Raw genomic sequence first — 7,958 nt, 5'->3', positions numbered from 1 at the left:
AGCCGCCTTGAGGGGCAAAACTAAAACAATGGACCTTAATGGCATGATTAAACTGTGCAGTGAAGTAGACTCTTTTGAACACAAAATTTCAAAATCCATCAGTCTAGCCATAGGTGCTGTCCTTCAGCCCATGGCCGGGAAGTCAGGAGGAGCCAACAATTGTTTTAGATGCAGAGCCTAAGGCCACTTCACTCGCCACTGTCCCACCAACCCCAATCCTGGGACTTCTTCCCCCAACTCTGACCCTCGCGGTCCAGCCCCCGGGGTATGCCCCCAATGTAGGCGGGGACGGCACTGGGCTAGCGATTGCCACTCCACATAATGACAGTGCGGGCCAACCCCTGACTGCGGTCCAGGGAAACGGGCTGAGGGCCCCGGTCCGGGGGCCCCCCTCCACAGCGACCATCCTCTCTCCAGTCAGGAACCAACAACCCTTTTGTCCACCCTCAGCAACAGGGAACCACATGACCTCAGGACAATCTAACCCACCTTGCTCGAGCTTATCTAGAGCCACCCCAGGCAGCGCAGGATTGGACCTCTGTTCCTCCGCCACCCGAATTGTAACTCCAGAAGAAGGAACAGTAGTGATAGAAACGGGGGTTTTCGGTCCTCCCCCACCCGGCATGTTCTTCCTTGTCATCGGCCGAGCTTCCAGTTTGATACAGGGGCTCACAATCATCCCATCCATAGTCGATGGCAACTACCATGGAGAAATAAAATTTCTGGCTTCAGCCTCTCGAGGCCCAGTCACTATCCCCATGGGTCAACGAATAGCTCAGGCCCTACCACTCCCATTAACCGGGAAATTTCAACATAAAAATCCCTCCCATGGCTCCTCTCATCCTGGCTCATCTGACATATTCTGGGTACAGCAACTGACTGAAAGCCAACCCACTATAAAACTTCTGTTAGACGGGAAACCCTTCCTTGGCCTTCTGGATACTGGTGCTGATGCTACCGTTATCTCGAGAAGACACTGGCCCGTCGCATAGCCTTTGGGGCCCACAGCCACCCATTTAAAAGGGATAGGGCAGACACAAAATACTCTTCAGAGTTCAAAAATATTACAATGGAAGGATCCTGAGGGGAACACAGGGACCGTAAAACCTTTTGTAGTTGAGGGATTACCGGTCAATCTGTGGGGCCGTGACATTATGACTCAGATGGGGGTCATCATGATGAGCCCTAATGACAAAGTGACCCAAATGATGTTAAAAATGGGCTTCTTAATTACCAGGAAAAGGTTTGGGGAGGCATGAACAAGGGCCCACACAACCTATTATGGCCAAGCCAAAATTAGAAAAGGATTGGGTACGGGTTCTACGGACCTTTTTTCCTAAAGACCACTGCTCTCCCTGCACGCCATGCCAACAAAATAACATGGAAGTCAGATTACCCGGTGTGGATAGACCAGTGGTCCTTGCCTCAAGAGAAGGTCCAGGCTGTCCTTCAGTTAGTGCAGGAACAGTTAGACCAAGGGCACCTCCAACCCTCTACCTCCCCTTGGAATTCTCCTATTTTTGTCATCAAAAAAAGGACTGGAAAATGGAGGTTATTACAGGATCTGAGAGAAGTTAACAAAACTATGATGACAATGGGGGCGTTGCAACCAGGGCTACCCTTGCCTGTAGCCATCCCCAGACGACATGCCAAAATAGTTATTGATATTAAAGATTGCTTTTTCTCTATTCCCCTTCATACTGCTGATTGTAAAAGATTTGCCTTTTCTATTCCCATTACTAATCAGATTGGACCAAATCCACGCTTTCAATGGAAGGTCCTGCCCCAAGGAATGGCCAGTTCACCCACTCTTTGTCAGAAATATGTGGCCCAGTCCATTGATCCAATTAGAATGCAGTTTCCCGAGGCCAATATTATCCACTATATGGATGACTTGTTGATCGCTGCTGAGACAACAGAAAAGACACATCTAGTAGCACAGAGCTTGGTATGGGCCTTACAAGATAGAGGGTTCCACATCGTCCCAGAAAAAATTCAGACACAATTTCCTTTTCTGTCCCTGGGGTTCGAACTACACCCTGAGCTTCTCTATACTCAAAAGATTCAGATCAGGAGGGATACTTTGCTCTGCCTCAATGATTTTCAAAAACTACTGGGAGATATCCAATGGCTGCGGCCTTACCTAAAAATGACAAAGGGGGACATACGTCCTCTTGAAGACATCCTCAAAGGAGATTCTGATCCCCTCTCTCCCCGACACCTCACCGTGGATGCGGAAAAAGGTACTCAATAAAGATGAGTTGGCCATCACCCAGCAACATGTCGGGTTTTTCTCTCCTGCCTTACCCCTGCATTTAATAGTCTTTTCTACAGAGTTTGCCCCCACCGGTTTGTTATGGCAAGAGTCTGTGCCCTTACTTTGGGTACACCTCCCGGTTGCTAAAAGAAAAGTCCTTCCTTTGTATCCCCTGTTAGTGTACCAATTAGTAATATTGAGAATAAGAACCTCCACTAGATATTTCGGGAAGGAACCTGACATTACTACTATCCCGTATGATAAAGAAAACCTAGAATGGCTAGCTGCACATCACCTGGAATGGGCTACACTTGTTTGTTCCTATACGGGAAAATTCGATACCCAGATGCCTAGTGATAAGTTCTTACAGTATTTTTCTTTCACCCCCTTTCTCTTTCTTAAAAATACAAAGCTAAAGCCAGTTCCCAATGCTTGCACAGTATTTATAGATGGATCAAAGAATGGTCAAGCTGCATATGTTTATAACCAGCAACAAAGGGTTGTAAAAACACCCTTTAAGTCCGCCCAATTGGTGGAGCTTTACGCCGCTCACGCTGTGTTTGAAGCATTTGAGGCACGTCTCCTTAACCTGTATTCAGACAGTAGATATGTGGCGGGAGCCCTGCAGGTCCTGGACATGGTGCCAGTAATTCAGCCAAACACCCCAACTTTTGAGATGTTTTCAAAGATTCAGAGATTGATCCGCCAAAGGTCAAAGGCCTTTTTTATTGGGCACATTCATGCTCACACTGGATTGCCTGGGCCTCTAGCACTAGGGAACGAACTTGCGGACGCTGCTACACGCTCGCCCCTAGTTCTGCTTATAGAACAAGACCAGATCGCAGCTGCCCGCAAAGCCCACCAATTACACCACCTTACTGCCCAGACCTTGAGACAAAGGTACTCACTCACTAGAGAACAGGCTGGAGAAATTGTCAAAAGCTGTGAAAAATGCCTAGTGTTTTTGCTCGAGCCCCATTATGGGGTAAATCCCAGGGGGCTTGTTCCAGGACAAATTTGGCAGATGGATGTCACCCATGTCACTTCCTTTGGAAAACTAAAATATGTACACGTTACCATCGATACCTTCAGCGGGTTTATTAGTGCCTCCGCTCACAGTGGGGAGGCCACTAAAGATGTCATCAACCATATGCTACATGTTTTCACTGTGCTGGGACAGCCAAAATGTATAAAAACTGACAATGGCCCGGGGTACACTAGCAATAGATTTAAACAATTCCGCTTGCAATTGGGGATAAAGCATGTCACTGGAATACCCTATAACCTGCAGGGACAAGGCATTGTGGAACGGGCTCACCAAACCCTAAAGAACACTATTAATAAACTCAGCTCACAGGAAACCTTGTTGCCTATCAAGGGGAACCAAAGGATGTTGCTTGCATATGCCCTCTTTGTGTTAAATTTCTTGACTTTGGATGGCTTGGGAAAATCCGCAGCCGAACGGCCCTGGCACCCAGAGACCAGCCCAGGATACGCCCAGGTTCTCTGGAAAGATCCCATCACTGGCAAATGGGGCGGCCCAGATCCAGTATTAATCTGGGGAAAAGGGTCCGCATGCATCTATGACACCAAGGAGAATGGGGCCCGCTGGTTGCCCACAAGATTAATTAAACCCTACACTGTAAAAATGGTCCCCTAAAAATAAATAATAATCTTGAGTCCAGGAATTAGCCCTGAGACATGAATCTTTCTTTTGCAGGTACCCCTGCGACCCAAGGAAGGAGAAGGACTGTGAGTGCTCTCATCGCTCTCCCAGCATGCCTCCAGACCAGGAAAACCCACCTCTATGCTCTTCCTTTTCTTTTAATTTTGACCACCATCTCTATGGCCAAGGCCAGTCCCCATGCTTTTAAAAGACTCACTTGGCAGGTCATCTCCCAAACTGGGGAAACGGTCTGGCAGACGTCTGCCAATCACGCCCCTTTGTCATGGTGGCCGGACCTGACCCCTGATTTTTGTCAATTGGCTGCGGGATTAGATACTTGGGACATCCCGGATAAAGGTATCAACGAGCTAAATACAAGTCATGGTAGTTCCCCTCATAGTCAGCACGCCTACACTGGATGCAGCAGTCCCACCACACGCTGTCGACTTGCCCAGTCTGACTTCTATGTCTGTCCCAGAGATGGTAGAAATCCTGCCCAGGCATATAAATGTGGAGGATTTGAAAATATTTCTGTGCCTCATGGGGATGCGAAACAACTGGAAGTGCTTACTGGCACCCTTCATCCTCCTGGGACCTGAAAACTGTTAAGCGAAATTATAACAAGGTCTATACAGGGGCCAGTGGATGCGACTGGAACAATATACCACAATCCCTTATGTGGGGACTGTCCCTTCCCCTCAATATCTCCTTTACTGAGAAAGGAAAATCATTTTCAGGTTGGGCTACAGGCCGCACCTGGGGCCTGCGATGGTATGAGTCAGGCTCAGACCCAGGAGTTACATTCAAAATAAAATTACAAATAGAAAATCTTAACTCTGTCCCCATTGGACCCAATCCAGTCCTCCCCAGAACTCTGGGCAAGCTCCCAGCCCCAGCCAAAGTAGCAGCTACCCCAGCACCCACTCCAGTTGGCTCCCTCTCCTCCTCTCTACCAAATGTCACCTCCTTTACCCCACAGACCACAGATAATAGACTGTTTAGCTTAATAGTAGGAGCATATATGGCCTTAAATACTACAAGCCCGGATAAGACCTTGGATTGCTGGCTTTGCCTTACCTCCAGCCCCCCTTATTATGAGGGAATCGCCTTTCAGTCTGCTGCCAGCAACCCCTCCTCCCCTAGCAGCAGGTGCCAAAGCTAACCCTCATAGATTGACGCTCTCTGAAATCTCGGGGCAGTGATTCTGTTTGGGTACAGTACCATCGACTCACCAACATCTCTGCAATCAGACATTAACACCCACCAAGGGAAGCTACTATCTTGAGGCACCCAATGGGTCCTACTGGGCCTGCAACACCGGATTAACCCCCTGTGTGTCTGCTCAGATATTTAATAACTCCCATGAATTCTGTGTACTTGTTCAGCTGTGGCCTCGTGTCACATATCATGAGGAAAGCTCAATGATAGAATTCTTCGAACAGAGGGGCAGATACACTCAAGAGCCCTGTATCTATGACTATTGCCCTCTTGTTAGGCATCAGAGGCATTGCTGCTGGAGTTGGTACAGGGAACCACCGCTCTCGTACAAAACAACCACCTGATGCAGTTACAAATGGCCATGACCACCGATCTAGAGGCTATAGAAAGATCCATTTCAGCCCTTGAAAGGTCACTCACTTCACTTTCAGAGGTAGTACTACAAAACAGAAGGGGTCTAGATCTGTTGTTCCTGAAGGAGGGAGGTTTATGTGCCGCCCTAAAGGAAGAATGTTGCTTTTATGCAGACCATACTGGTATTGTCAGAGAATCCATGGAAAAATTGAGGGAAAGGCTAGCTCAGAGAAAGAAAAAGGGAATTTGAAAATCACGGATGGTTTGAAGATTGGCTGCAAGGATCCCCCTGGCTCCCACCCTGTTACCCACCATTTTAGCTCCTTTGATTATTTTCTTCTCCTCATCACTTTGGCCCTGGGCTTTTCAGCGGTTGACTCGATTTACCTTATAAGAAGAGATGTGAGCCTGGCACTATCCTATACCATTAAAAGGCCCCGGCCATTAAAAGAAGAGATGTTGGCCTGGGCCTATCCCTTACCATGAAGAGGCCTGGGCCCTTATAAGAAGAGATGTGAGCCTGGCACTATCCTATACCATTAAAAGGCCCCTGGCCCTTACAAGAAGAGATGTGGGCCTGGGCCTATCCCTTACCATTAAGAGGCCTGGGCCCTTCAATAAGAGATGTGGGCCTAGGCATACCCTGAGACTGAAGAGGCCTGGGCCCTTACAAGAACTGATGTGAGCCTGGGCCTCTCCATTATCATGAAGAGGCCTGAGACCTTGAAGAAGAGCTGTGGGCCTGGGCCTATCCCTTACCCTGAAGAGGCTTGGGCGCTTCAAGAAGAGATGTGGGCCTGGGCCTCTGTATTACCATGAAGAGGCCTGGGCCCTTCAAGAAGAGATGTGGGCCTGGGCATATCTCTGAGACTGAACAGGCCTGGGCCCGTACAAGAACTGATGTGGGCCTGGGCTTCTCCATAATCATGAAGAGGCCTGGGCCATTGAAGAAGAGACGTGGGCCTGTGCCTATCCCTTACCATGAAGAGGCCTAAGCCCTCAATAAGAGATGTGTGCCTGGCCTACCCCTGACCCTGAGAGGCTAAGACCAAAAAGAAGAGATGACTGCCTGGGTCTACCCCTGTCCTTGAATCTGCCTAGGCCCTTACAAGTAGAGATGTGGGCCTGGCCCTATCCCTGAGACTGAGAAGGCCTGGGCCCTTACAAGAAGAGATGAGGGCCTGGGCCAAAGCCTTACCCTGAAGAAGCCTGGGCCCAAGAAGAAGAGGGCCTGCGGCTACCCAAGACCCTTAGAGGCCTGTGCCCGACAGGAAGAGATGAGGGCCTGGGTCTACCCCTGAGACTGAAAATGCATAGGCCCGAACAAGAAGCGTTGTGAGCCTGGGCCTATCCCTTACCATAAAGAGGCCTGGGCCCTTATAGGAAGAGATGTGAGCCTGGCACTATCCTATCCCATTAAAAGGCCCAGGCCCTTAAAAGAAGAGATGTGGGCCTGGGCCTATCCCTTACCATGAAGAGGCCTGGGCCCTTCAATAAGAGATGTGGGCCTAGGCATACCCTGAGACTGAAGAGGCCTGGGCCCTTACAAGAACTGATGTGGGCCTGGGCCTCTCCATTACCATGAAGAGGCCTGGGCCCTTCAAGAAGAGATGTGGGCCTGGGCCTACCCCTGACCCTGAGAGGCTAAGACCAAAAAGAAGAGATGAGGGCCTGGGCCTAACCCTGTTCCTTGAATCTGCCGAGGCCCTTAGAAGTAGAGATGTGGGCCTGGGACTATCCTTGAGAATGAAAAGGCCTGGGCCCTTACAAGAAGAGATGTGGGCCCTGGGCCTATCCTATACCATTAAAAGGTCCGGGCCCTTAGATGAAGAGATGTGGGCCTGGGACTGCAGCTGACCCGGAACAGGCCTGGGCCATTGGCTTGCCTGAAGATGTTTGGGTCCAAACAATAAGAGATGGAGGCCCGGGCCTCTCAGTGACACTGAAGAGGCCTGGGCCCAACAAGAAGAGATGAGGGCCTGGGCATACCCAAGACCTTTAGAGGCCTGGGCGCTACAGGAAGAGATGTGGGCCTGGGCCTACCCCTGAGACTGAGAAGGCCTGGGCCCTTACAAGAAGAGACGAGGGCCTGGGCCAAAGCCTAACCCTGAAGAGCCCTGGCCCCAAGAAGAAGAGGGCCTGGGGCTACCCAAGACCCTTAGAGGCCTGGACCCAAAATGAAGAAATGAGGGCCTGGGTCTACCCCTGAGACTGAAAAAGCATGGGCCCTTCAGGAAGAGTTGTGAGCCTAGGCCTATCCCTTACCATGAAGAGGCCTGGGCCCTAAAAGAAGCAATGTGGGCCTCAGCCTACCCCTGACCCTGAGATGCTAAGAGCAAAAAGAAGAGGTGAGGGCCTGGGCCTACCCTTGTCCCTGAAGGGGCCTAGGCAATTAGAGGAAGAGATGTGGGCCTGGGCCTATCCCTTACCATGAAGAGGCCTGGGCCCTTACAAGAAGAGATG

The sequence above is a fragment of the Onychomys torridus genome, chromosome 8 (genome assembly GCF_903995425.1).
Source record: "Onychomys torridus chromosome 8, mOncTor1.1, whole genome shotgun sequence".
NCBI lineage: Eukaryota > Metazoa > Chordata > Mammalia > Rodentia > Cricetidae > Onychomys > Onychomys torridus.
Note: the sequence above shows the minus strand (reverse complement) of the source record.